The following is a 13,669-nucleotide window of genomic DNA, read 5'->3' as shown; positions in this document are numbered from 1 at the left end:
TCTTTAGACAATTGAGAGAAGACACACAGAGGGTGGAAATGGTTCAGTGAAAACAAAAGTTCAAGGCTAGTAATTGGGAAGTGGTATTTACTTTTGCTTCTGAATTGAATCCTGTCAGACAGTCTTCTGTGTAAAACTGTCCAGTAAGCTGTCAGCAACCAACTTCATACTTTCTCACTGGGTTAGGCTTACCTTCTCTTTTATGATCAGCAGATGGAATGCTCCATTAACAGTAGAGTTAATATTACAGAAAAAAAATTGTCCAAAGACTAGATTACTCCCTTGAACCCTATTAAAAAAGTGATGATGAATGGCCAGACAGCACACACATCTCAAATTCTTTGGAACAGGGTTTACTGATAGAAACTCACAGGGATAAGAATACTAGCAGGACTGGGCATCTCTGTTCTCATTGCACTCTGAGGCAGCAAACAGATCTAGCAGCACCAGGCATCAGACTGCAGGAGAGGGGGCTGGGTTGTCAGTTTATAATAAACTTTCTGCTTTAGGAAAACCAACCCTTGCCCTGGCATAATCAAGGGCATACTAAAGAGAAATCACATCAGAGAAATTTGTCCCTGGCCCCATTTTTCCATCTCAATACCATGTTGGAAGACCACCAGCTTTTCCCTAGGCCTCATTAGGATCTGGTACCCCAGCCTAGTGGTGACAGCTGTATGCTGTAATGGTTCATGGGCCTGATCCGCCAACTCAGAATTCTATGGGGATTGCCTTGAGAGCTTGACTCTGGCTGTTTTTTTTTGGTGCTCTACAATTTCCTCTCTGAGCAACCAGCCTGTGGCAATGCCTTAGACAAATGAATCCTTTGCTCCTAGGTCACTTCCTATAGTCTTTATAAGTACCCAATCAACTGTACAGATCAAGAGGAAGAAATCATTGGAACATCTAAGTTCTTGCATGTTGTAATGAGAGACAATGGGACTGAGTTACAACAGAGAGACTTGATTTTTCAAAGAAGTTTCATGCTGGTTTAAAAATGCTTCTTTAATAAAGTGTTTACATTTTTCAGTTCATAGCACTTGCTCCTCACGAGTCTTAGCTTTTGGCAAATCAATTTTCTAAGCAATTTAAAACTTATATAACTAACTACTTATGGGTGTTTATTAGGTGTCATGCATATAATAAGAAAATGGAGACTGAGAGTTAACTAATAAACCCAAGGTAACATAGCTAATAAGTGGTCAAGTTAGGATACAAAAGCGGGTAGATCCGAAGTTTACTAAAACCATGACTTGTGAAAGAATATACAAAGCCTCACACTAGATTTATGCCAATTTCCAGGGATTTTGTATTGCAATAGCTTTTTTTACCACCTCTCTATTGCTAGAACATGTTATCTCTTATTGACCCACGTGTGAAATTTACATTTCTTTGAACTTTATCCCAAAGCACCCACATAAAACATTAATAAATAGAATTTAATGAGGATTTCATGGAGGAGTCCAGAAAAGGATTTTCTGTGACACAATTGACTTTACTAGTCAACATAGGAATTGCCATTCAAAAACACCCGCCCTTTGCCTTTACATTGTGAAAAACTTCAAATCATCTGAGTCTTTCTTGCCCTATTGGCTTCTCCTTTGTTCTCTTCCCTTCTAAATTTTTGGCAAACTGCCTTTCAGGAGTAAACAAGTAAGTAAGAAAAACAACTAGTCAAAAAGCAAATTTCTTCTTTCTTTAAAAAAATTTAAGCAAAGCATCGCTCCTTTTCCTCTGAAGTTTTGGTGTCAGCTAAATCAAGGCCCTCAATATCTTACCTTCTAACTAGAGTAATTATGGATGTATCCACCTCCCTTCTCCTCTCTCCCTAAAACCATTCACACTGTAAGATGAATACAAACTTTCTCGTTGTACAATCAGTAGATGGAATACTCAATTCACCGCAGTTTGAGTCCTGACACCCTGCATCAAGCTTCCTGCATAGCTATCTGCATTGTTCTGCCCAATCTCAAAGCATTTCAGGCTGAAAAGCTCAGGAATGGAAAGAGGAAGACAGAGAGGGAAGGGGTGGCAGGAAGTGGGGAATGGATGCAGAAGAGGTCTGTTTTTTTATCTTCATATTTTTGGAAGCTTGCTTTGCCTGTAGATTTCTGAAATGCAAGTTGAAAGTTCCTTCTTAAAATTTCCTGTTCTCATTTTGATACCTTTGAACTCCTTAGCTCCACATGTTTTTCTTTTAGTTTGACTCAAATAATGATTTCAAAAAATCCAAAAAGCAAAGATATGTGGTGAGGAGGAGGAAATTTAGGCGTAAAGGAAAAGTATTAAGTGCTTTCTTTAAGCATCTTAAGTGGTACAAAATTGATAGAAAAGAACAGTTTTCTCAAATCTTTTTTGAAAGCAGAGGAGAAGGATATAGTTGAAACATCTAGTGCTCGTATGTTGCCAGTTTTTTTCCCCCTTAAAATGTAATTTTTAAGTACTAGAATAAAAGTTCAGGTTACTAATCTATAAAATAAAGGCATTATTTTGTAGAGTTGTAGGGTCCCCTTCTTACTCATTACCGATTATAGACCATAATCCAAGGCTGTAACTGTCTATCAGTAATTTGGGTGGTAATTATACAATTACCCATGTTCATTCTTCACATTCAATTTATTTGTCAGTTTATAAGTAGATTAATTTCAATTTGATTGGTCTGCATACTTTAGAATGACTTAGTGGATATGTTAAAAATCTTTCTGAAAGCCCTGTTTCAGAAAGCCCCGTTCTGTTATTCAGCATAATTAGGTAATAGGAAATTTGCAGTTCATCAAATGTTTTATGTAATTGTTATTATATGTAAAACATCGATTATTGATTTTCCAAGAAATATAGTAAATTCTTTAAAAACTAAATTACAGCTTATATAACCTCTACAATAACAAATGGGTTGCTTACTATGCTATCTATGATAGCTTCTTAAATGCATATAAAATGTATTAGACACACTCTTTACCTGCAGAAGGCTCATAGCCTTGGGGAATACACAGTTTATCTCATCTGTATGTATACTGGTACATACTCAAAGATGTTCTAAGGGCACTGAGGACTAAGGGATTCATTTAGCCTGAATAATTTTGGGAGGGTGATGTCTTTGACTGGGGAAGATAAGTAGGGTTTGGTTGGCAGAGAGAACAGAATAGGCACAGTAGGTAGACCAGTGCAGTGTGGAGTTGAGAAACTGGGGACCATGATTAGAAAATGGCGAGTTGTCCAGGGTGGCTGCAGTGTGGTTATTCTGGGGCTGGTGGTGGGAGGTAAGACCCAGCTGTAAGGTAAGGAAACTTTAAATACAGTGCTAAATAGCTGGCACTTTATTGTGGAAGCCAGTGTTTTACTGAATACAGGAGTTTGGTAGACTGAAATTTTCCCCCAAAAGTTCTATGGGCCAATAACTTTGGAAAATGCATATATATATATATATATATTCCTGTTAGGCATTCTCAGTACATATTGATACCTTAAATGTTCAGAACTATCTCACAGTAAGGACTTATTTTACTATGTTTAACATAGTTAACAAAGTAAGATCCCAAACTTTCTCAATCATGGAAACTTTCTTCTTGGAATCTTTATCAAATGTTGATAGATTCTGTATTTCATGGAACACAGTTTGGGAAAAACCTCAACCATTGGTATAAACAATAAATTAGAATAAAAAAGTGGTTTAAGCCCTGGACAGGTAGCTCAGTTGGTTAGAGCATCATCCTTATACACCAAGGTTGTGGGTTCATTTGATCCCAGGTCAGAGCATATGCAATAATCAACCCATAAATGCATAAATAAGTGGAACTACCAATCTCTCTCTCTCTCTCTCTCTCTCTCTCTCTTTCTCTCTCTCTAGTAGAAACTGGTAGAAACATTATTTCAAGTTAAAACATTGACTCTAGAATTATTTATTCAAGTTGCCCACATCAATATGTTTGTTGCCTTCAAACTGACATTTTTAAGCACTTGATTCCAGGCAATGAGACTTGATATGTGCAGTAACATTTGCCCCTGCATGCCATGAACTATTATTATCTATTATTATTTCATTTTTTTTTACCAGTAGTGATATTATTACTATCTTTAATCAACCCATAGAAATTGATTCCACATTTCTATCTTTTGAAGTTCTGTTTCCTGGTATCAAAAATAAAAGCTGCACACTATGGCCCATATTTGAAGGGCTTTAGGATACGGAACTTGAGGTTCTACAATTGGTGGAAGAGCAGAGGAAGCTGCCATTGGCAATCTTAACACAAAGCCTGGAAGTGAGTACATCTCAAGATCTTATCAAGGACCTACCTTGAATCTCACAGCATGTAGCTGAACCTGCCTTTAAAGAATGGTTTGTCCTTTCTGTAAGCCTCAGTGAGTGACAGAGTCTAACTGGGAAAAATAGAGGGAAGAAGATTCTGGGATATAGAGTACCCAGCTTTCCCTCAGCAATCAAAGAAAATTTAAAAAAAGGGAGGTGATACTGAGTTGGCCGTAAGAAGTTCAGCAGAAGGCATGGAGTGCTGGATTATACTGGGAGACGTGGTAAGATTCAGAAGCTGAGGAAATGCACTAGAGTCAACAGAGTTTGGAAGCAAGCAAAAACATTCGGGGGATTGTTACGGCTTAAAGATAAGGCTGCGTGTTGCAGCTCAAGTCAGAACAAGTAATTCTTGGTCATGTAGGCCCTCCATGATACATTCCAGACCTATCTTTCCATTGTAAGCTACCGTAAACACCCTGTGTTCAAGGCCTTCTTTTGTGGCTCCAAATGTTAAGACTGATACCACTTTTGCTTAGGAAGCTTCCCCTCATCTCTTTAAATGGCAGCCTCCATCTTATTTTTTAGATCTAGCTCAGAATCCTTTCTCTCAGAGTGATATCCTTATACTAATTTAACTTAAGTGTTCCTATACCCTATTAAAGTGTCTTATTTCCTTCTGAACTTCTAGCAAAATCAACAATTGCTTTATTTAAATTATTTCTTTAAATGAATTTGTCCTTAAATATAAGAAACAAAAAAGTCCTTAAGAAGAAATTTATTCGTGGTTAGCAGGCCAGTGGGAGAGCTATTTGAGTCATATGACTTTCCAGGATCTAACAAATTATAACATTCTTAAAATTTAATTTAATTTTTAAAAAAATTTTTATTGTATTTTTTCCATTACCATTTAGTCCCCTTATATGCCCCTCTCTCCCACAATCACCACACTGTTGTCCCTGTCCATGAGTCCTTTTGTTTTTTTCTCTCAGTCCCTCCACCCCCGAACCTCTCCCCACTTAGCTGTCATCCTACTCGCTATCTATGAACCTTTCTCTATTTTGCTTGTTAGTTTAGTTTGTTCATTAGATTCCATATATGAGTGAAATAATATGGTATTTGTCTTTCTCTGACTGGCTTATTTCACTCATAATATTCTCCATGTCCATCCATACTGTTGCAAAAGGTAAAATTTTCTTTTTTATGCATGAGCAGTATGAGACAATTGTGTAAATGTCTCATAGTTGTTTTATCCTCTCATCAGCTGATGGTCACTTGGCTAATTCCATATCTCAGCAATTCTAAACAATGCTGCGATGAACATAGGAGTGTTTATATTCTTTCAAATTAGTGTTTTGGGTTCCTTTGGATATAACCCCACAAGTGGAAAGCTGGTTCAAAGACAAATCCATTTTTATTTTTTGAGGTATCTCCATACTGCTTTCCACAGTGGACCCACCAACAGTGCAAAAGCGTTCCCCTTTCTCCACATCCTCACCAGCACTTGCTTGTTGATTTATCGATGATAACCATTCTGACAGGTGTGAGATGGTATCACGCTGAGGTTTTAATTTGCAGTTCACTGATGATTAATGACTTTGAATATCTTTTCATATGTCTGTTGGCCCTCTGTATGTCCTCTTTGGAGAAATGTCTATTCAGGTCCTTTGACCATTTTTAAATTGGATTGTTTTCGGTGTTGAGTTTTGTAAATTCTTTATAAATTATTGATATTAACCCCTTCTCAGATGTATCAGCGAATATGTTCTCCCAATCTGTGTGTTGTCTATTTGTTTTGTTGATGTTTTCCTTCACTGTGCAAAATTTTTAGTTTGATGTAGTATCATTTGTTTTTTTCTTTTGTTTCCTTGCCTGAGGAGATATATCCTATAAAATAGTGCTATGAGTGATGCCCATGATTTTGCTGCCTATGTTTTCTTCTATGATTTTTATAGTTCTGGGTCTAAATTTAAGTATTTAACCCTTTTTGAGTTTATTCTTGTGTGTGGTGTAAGAAGGTTGTCTAGTTATGTTTTTCTGCACATATCTGTCCAATTTTCCCACACCATTTATTGAATATATTATCTTTAGTCCGTGTGTGCCTGCTTCCTCTGTTGAATATTCATAGACTATAAAGGTGTGGGTTTATTTCTGGGCTCTCTCTTCTGTTCTATTGATCTATGTGTTTGTTTTTATGCCAGTATTATGCTGTTTTGATTACTATGGCCTTATAGTATAATTTGATATTAGGTAACCTGATTCCTCCAACTTTGTTCTTCTATCTCAGGATTGCTGTTGCCATGTGGGGCCTTTTGCAATTCCGTATACATTTTTGAAATATTCTAATTCTGTGAAATATATCATTGGAATCTTGATAGGAATTGCATTAGACGTATAGATTGTTTTTGGTAGCGTGGAAAGTGATATTAATTCCACCTATCCATGAACACAGTATATGCTTCCACTTATTTGCATCTTTTTCAATTTCTTTCTTCAGTGTCTTATAATTTTCTGAATCTAGGTTTTTTACAACTTTGGTTATGTTTATTCCTAGGTATTTTATTCTTTTTTGAAGCCATTGTGAATAGGACTGTTTTCTTAATTTCCCTTTCTGTTAGTTTGTTATTGGCATATAAAAATACAGCTGATCTCTGGATATTAATTTTGCATGCTGCTACTCTGCTGATTTTATTTATCCATTCTAGTAGTTCCTTGGTAGGACCTTTGGGGTTTTCTATGTACAGTATCATGTTCTGCAAATAAAGACAGTTTTAGTGCGTTCTTCTAATTTGGATGCCTTTTATTTCTTCTTGTCTGATTGCGGTAACTAGGATTTACAGTACTATGCTGAGTAAGACAGGTGAAAGTGGACATCCCTTGTTCCTGATTGTAAGGGGAACAGTTGGTAGTTTTTGCCTGTTGCATATGATGCTGGCAGTGGGTTTGTCATATATGGACTTTACTATGTTCCCTCGAATCCCACTTTGCTGAGAGTTTTAATCATAAATGGGTGCTGGATTTTATCAAATTTTTTTTCTTCATCTATTGGTAGGATTATGTGGTTTCTATACTTCATTTTGTTTATGTGGTGAATCACATTAATGATTTGTGAATGTTGTACCAAACTTGCATTCCCTGAATAAATTCCACTTAATCATGGTGTATTATCTTTTTTGATACATTGCTGTATTTGGTTTGCTACTGTTTTGTTGAGGTATTTAGCATCCATGTTCATCAGGGATATTGGCCTATAATTTTCTTTCTTTGTTACATCTTTATCTGGTTTCGAAATTAGGGTAATGCTGACCTTGTAAAATGAGTTTGGGAGTTTTCTTCCCCCTTAATGTTTTGAAATAGTTTGAGAAGAAGAGGTATTAGTTTTCCCAACGTTTGGTAAAATTCACCTGTGAAGCCATCCGGTCCAGGACTTTGGTTTTTTGGGGAATTATTTGATTACTGCTTCAACTTCACTGTGTGTAATCTGTCTATTCAGAATCTCTGAGTCTTCCTGATTTAGTTTTAGAAATTGTATGTGTCTAGGAATCTATCCATTTCATCCAAGTTGTCCAGTTTGTTGGCATATTATCGTTTATAATGTTTTCTTACAATCCTTTGTATTTCTTTGATGTCAGTTGTTATTTCTCCTGTTTCATTTCTATTTTTATTTTTGGATCCTCTTTCTTCTTTTTTGATCAGTATGGTTAAAGTTTGTCAATCTTGTTTATCTTTTCAAAGAACCAGCTCTTGGATTCATTGATCTTTTGTATCATTTTTAAAGACTCTATTTCATTCATTTCTGCTCTGATTTTTGTTATTTCCTTTCTTCTACTCACTTTGAGCTTTGTTGCTCTTTTTCAAGTTACTTTAAGTGTAAAGTTTGATTGTTTATTTGAGCTTTTTCTTGTTTTGTTTTGAGATAGGTCTGTAATGCTATGAATTTCCCTTTGGGATTGCTTTCTGGTGTCCCACAAATTTTGGATTGTTATGTCCCCATTTTCATTTGTTTTAAGATATCTTTTGATTGCTTCCTTTATCTTGTTGTTGACCCATTTTTATTGTTTAATAACGTTATTTAGTTTCCATGTCTGTGTATTTTTTCAATGTTCTTCTTGTGATTGATTTCTAGTTTCATAGCACTCTGGTCAGAAAAGATGCTTGATATTTCGATCTTTTAAAATTTATTTAGACTTGTTTTGTGTCCAAACATGTGGTCTATCCTAGAAAATGTTCTATGTGCACTCAAAAATATGTATGTTCTGGTGCTTTGGTGTGAAATACTCTGAAGATATCAATTAAAGCCATTTGATCTAGTGTGTTGTTTAAGGTTGCTGTCGTCTTGTTGATTTTCTGTCTGGAAGTTCTATCCATTGAAGCCAATGGGGTGTTAATATCCCTGACTATGATTGTATAGTCATCTTTCCCTTTATGTCCATCAAGAGTTGCTTTATATATTTAGGTGCTCCTTGTTGGGTGTGTAAATGTTTATTAGGGTTAAATTCTTTTGTTGGATTGTTCCCTTTATCATTATGTAGTGTTCTTCCATGTCTCTTACCCTAGTCTTGGTTTTAAAGTCTATTTTTTTGGATATAAGTTCTGCTATCCCAGCTTTTTTTCCCTTTCCATTAGCATGAAATATCTTTTTTCATCCCTCTTCTTTTAGTCTGTGCATATCTTTGTATTTGAGATCAGTCTCTTGGAGGCAGCATATATATGGTTCCTGTTTTCTTATCCATTCAGCTGTCCTGTGTCTTTTGGTTGGAACATTTAAGCCATTTATTTTCATTGATTATTGATAGATATGTTTTAGTGCCATTTTATTGTTAGACTATTTTCTTTTCTATTTTTCTTTCCATTTTTTTCTTCTAAAAACAAGCCCTTTAACCTTTGTTGCAGTACTGGTTTGGTGTTAACAAACTTTTTTAGGCTTTCTCTTATCTGGAAGCTCTTTATTTCTCCTTTGATTTTAAATGATAGTCTTGCTGGGTGATTTAGCCTTGGTTATAGTTTCTTGCTTTTCATCACCTTGACTATTTCATGCCCCTCCCTTCTGGCCTGTAATGTTTCTATCGAGAAATCAGATAAAAGTCTAATTGGTACTCCCTCTTTGTAACCTCCTGCTTTTCTCTTTTGGCTTTTAGGATTGTCTCCTTGTTTCTAAGACTTGCCATTTTCATTATGATGTGTCTTAGTGTAGGCCTTTTTGAGTCCAACATTTTTGGGGCTCTCTGAGCTTCCTAAACGTGTGTGTCTTTTTCCTTCACCAAATTAGGGAAGTTTTCAGTCATTATTTCTTCAAATAGGTTCTCGATCCCTTGCTTGCTCTCTTCTCCTGATAATGTCATGATGCAGATGTTGTTACATTCCATGTTGTCCAAAATGTTTCTTAAGCTCTCTTCATTTTTTAAAATTATTTTTCCTTTCTGCTGCTCTGCCTGGGCAGTTTTTTTTAGCTTGTCTTCCAAATCACTGATTCTATCTTCTGCTTCATCTAACCTACTCTTTATTCCTTCCAGTGTATTATTTATTTCAGACAGATACTGCAATCTTTATTTCTCACTGGTCTTTTTTAATGGTTTCTATTTTTTTTCATGCTGTTGAGTATCCTTATAATCATTACTCTAAACTCTGATAAATTGCTTACCTCCGTTTCATCTAGTTTGTCCTTTGGAGAATTCTCTTGTTTTTTTTTTCCCTTTGGGGTCTGTTTCTTTGTCTTCCAATTTTGGCTGCTTCTTTGTATTTTTCTATGTATTAGGTAGAGCTACAAAGACTCTGCTGTTGGCTTTTGTCAGATGCTGCTGTGACTGGCACTGAGCAACCTGTTTGGAACTATCAGTGATCCACAGCATGTGGCTCCCACTGCTTGGCCTATTTGTCTGCAGAAAGAACCTGGCTGTGCACCATGAGAGCTTTTATCAGCATTAGGCCTAGGGTAGGGTCAGCAAAAGTTTCAGAGCTCCCAGACATCAGCATTAGTTGTTAAACTAATCACTGATATATAGCCTCAAGCTGTACTCAGCAGCCTGGCTTAAGATCCACAGGGTGGGGCAGAGTAATTCTTGTGGTTGGGGCTATTTTTCCCCTCAGGCTGATGTTATCTGGCAGGAAGTGCTCTGCCTGAGAAAGATGGCCTCTGAAGTGTGGGGAATGACTCAGTGCAGGGATCCTGGTAGTTGTTCCTTCAGTTTTCTTCTCAGAGATACCAGGCCCCGATGCTCCTCAAGGGCCTCTAGTCCACTCTCCCTTCCTCTGCCAGAGCCCAGGGTAAGTGGCTACAAATGAAATTTTCCACATTGGTCCTTTAAGAGTCTTTCTGTGTCTTCCACTGTTTGTCCCGGGTGGAAAGAAACTCCATTGCTTTTCAATCTGTATGTTATCTGGTTCCTTTCCTGACTCTGATGCTGTAGGCTGGGGAGCCCAGTTTGGGGTTTAGACCCCACACTTCTCATAGGGAACTCCCTGGCCACTGAAATATCCATCTGGAACTTCAGCTGCCACCCGTGGGATCCCAGCCAGCCCTCTCTTGCCTCCTCTGCACTCCCTACTAGACATGGTGTGGTGCAATGGTTTCTTCTATCTGTCCTTGGTTATAAGACTTCTCTCCAGCCAGAGTTCCATTGGTTATTCAGGATGATTCCTCCACAATTTAGTTGTAATTCCTGATAGGTCCTAGGAGAAGGTTAGTGTAGCTTCCACTTATTCCTATGCCATCTTGGGTCTCCTGCAAATTATAACATTTTGGAAAGCTTCCACACTGTTTATAAAACACAGATATCCATGTGGATAAATGTAGTCTCCCCTTCAGTCATTTGTGTGTATTGTTACTGTGTTCTTAGTCTGGAGTTTCAATTAATTTCCATAAAACCTGGCACATTCAGAAATGCCAGGGACCATATAGCCAAAGTTCTTAAATTGCTAATTTGTTTATTATTTATTTCATGTCATGAATATTTTATATATACCTAGTAGCTCTCTAAATGTAAAGTTACTAAGTCTCATTGGTATTGAATTCTCTACACAGAGATAGAGAATAGGGACCATTTTCCTTTGATCCCCACCAGGCTGTATTGATGAAAATTATAGTTATGATATAATAGCTCATTTCATTTACTTTCCACTGTATGGAAGCAAGCACATATAAAACCACAGGCGAAAACTGTTAACCCAGAGATTACTTTAGAAGCAATTCCTTATTTGTCAGTATATATTATGCTGCTTAGGTTGGTGGAAATTTGGTTTACAATAGTGTTAGTAGTGGGGGAGGGGAGAACTTCCATCTATGTTATAGACTAAGAGCATAATAAATTATATGTATTTATTTCCAAAGATAGTACATGGTAAGCGTGAATCCATGGAGTAAAGACTCTCCTTCTATAGTGTCTAGGTTCCATTTTTCCTTATTAAATTACATTCTATAGATTATGTTTATTTGCAGAGTCAATTGCTTCATCTAGTAAGTCACCAAGCCTTATGAAGTCTACTTCTGCTAGGTCTCCCAGACAAACCTTTCATATTTGCATCTTTGTAGTATTAATTCAAACACTCCTCAGTGTTCTCTTTCTTGGATGATTGCAACATTTTTCAAACCCTTTTTCTTGATTTTTTTTCTGAATTTGTTTCTGAGCTGAGTCCTTACTTGGTAAATAACCTGAAGTGAATTGCCTAGTCTCTCTGAGGTTCAGTTTGCGCTTTGCAAAATGGGCACAAATACACCAGCTTATTTTATTTCATGCATTTTAACTTTTACTTTGGGAGGATTTATAACTTTTCTATATATTCCATAGAAAAGAAGGTATCATTTGATGAATGACACCTATTTAGCAAACTTAAAATTGTATGTAAATTGGGGGGTTGGCAGAGACAAATGTATTTGAAAAAATAAATTAAAATTAAATTAAAAAAATAAAAATAAAATAAAATTGTATGTAATTGTTTTTATATCTGGTAACACAATCAATTTTCTCTACTCATTTATTTTATACTATTTTAAGTATATAGAAAGTTCTGTTTTCTTTCTTTTTTAACTTAATTTTTGTTGTTATCACAGATTTCCAGAGTTGAGAGAATTGCTATGTGCCTCATCCTTCAAGCACCACATGGAAAAAAATGTATATACTTGGAATAGTCACTCTCTTTCTACTCCCTACATGTTAGGACTGAGGCAGGTAGTAACAGGTTGTGCTAGAAATAGAAAGGTCACTGGGGGCTACAATGGAGTGACATAAAGCAAATGTCAGGTTACATAAATTTATCTTCAAAGGAAGTCCACTGCTGGCCCAGGCACAGGGCAGATACTACTTGTTCTTGCTGCTCATCTGGTCATGCTCATTTTAGTAATGCCAAGCGGTTCTCTGGAGAGATTAACAGCATCAGTTTGTCAGGTTTAATAATAAAAGCACTTGAAACTCATGCTGATTTTAGCCAGCTTTGTAGCTCAACAGTAATATCTATTATGACAGGTAAATTAAGTGGAATAGATAGAAGATTATAGCCAAAAGGTGATAATAACAATAATGAAAACAAATAAAATGACTAAACAATTTACTTTTTTCATATCAGCAAGGAAGCAATTACTGATATTGTTCTAGGTATAAAACAAAATTATGGACTAAATTTTATTTTTTCATAATTAAGTTTTGTAGTATTTATTAAGATTTTTTATTTCCTATTTGTGTGTTTGTGTGCACATATATTAATTGATTACCTTGCTAAAGGTTTTTAAGAATTCAGGTCTTGGAATTCTTTAATTAGTTGCGTAGCATACAAGTTAAGAATTGCATTCTTGGCAGATGTAAGTTGGTGGGAAACTAGATTACATTCCTTTGAATTTACTATTAAGACCCTTTATGTACTTGTATGTGCATATACCAGTTAGAATTTGTGGCATCGTGTGTATATCTAAAGAAGGGAAAACCTTTAAAAGATAAAAAATATTTATTTGGATTTATAACCATATAAACACCCTAAATGAATACAAGGTTTTTTAAATGCTAAAGTAATACATTACATCATATGCTTTATTGTAAGCTTGACAGAAACGAAGTTTCCCCCTCCCCCAAAAAGGGGTCTGCCTGGGGAGAGCCAGGTCTCTATGTGTTGAAGTTCTCTCACCAGAGCAAAAACATCTGACCTATTTTCACATTTTTGGGGAACTCTCATCAACATGTCTATTCCCAAATCTTAGACTATGTTGTGAATTTCACAGTTGACACCTCATAAATTAGAGAAATCAGTCAACTTTCCATTGATATGGAAGATATGCTTGGAAAAATAAGTTAGCATAAAAGCAGAAGAAACCTATGCTATCTACCTATATTAAACAATATCATTTTCATTTTAAAATGTGAATGAATGATGTGGCTGGTGTGACTCAGTTGGTTGGTCATTGTCCTGCAAACTGAAAGGTCACTGGTTTGATTCCCA

This window comes from Pteronotus mesoamericanus, unplaced genomic scaffold (assembly GCF_021234165.1).
Source record: "Pteronotus mesoamericanus isolate MK-2021 breed Mesoamerican mustached bat unplaced genomic scaffold, CSHL_Meso_final scaffold_232, whole genome shotgun sequence".
Taxonomy (NCBI): domain Eukaryota; kingdom Metazoa; phylum Chordata; class Mammalia; order Chiroptera; family Mormoopidae; genus Pteronotus; species Pteronotus mesoamericanus.
This window is presented reverse-complemented; position numbering follows the sequence as displayed.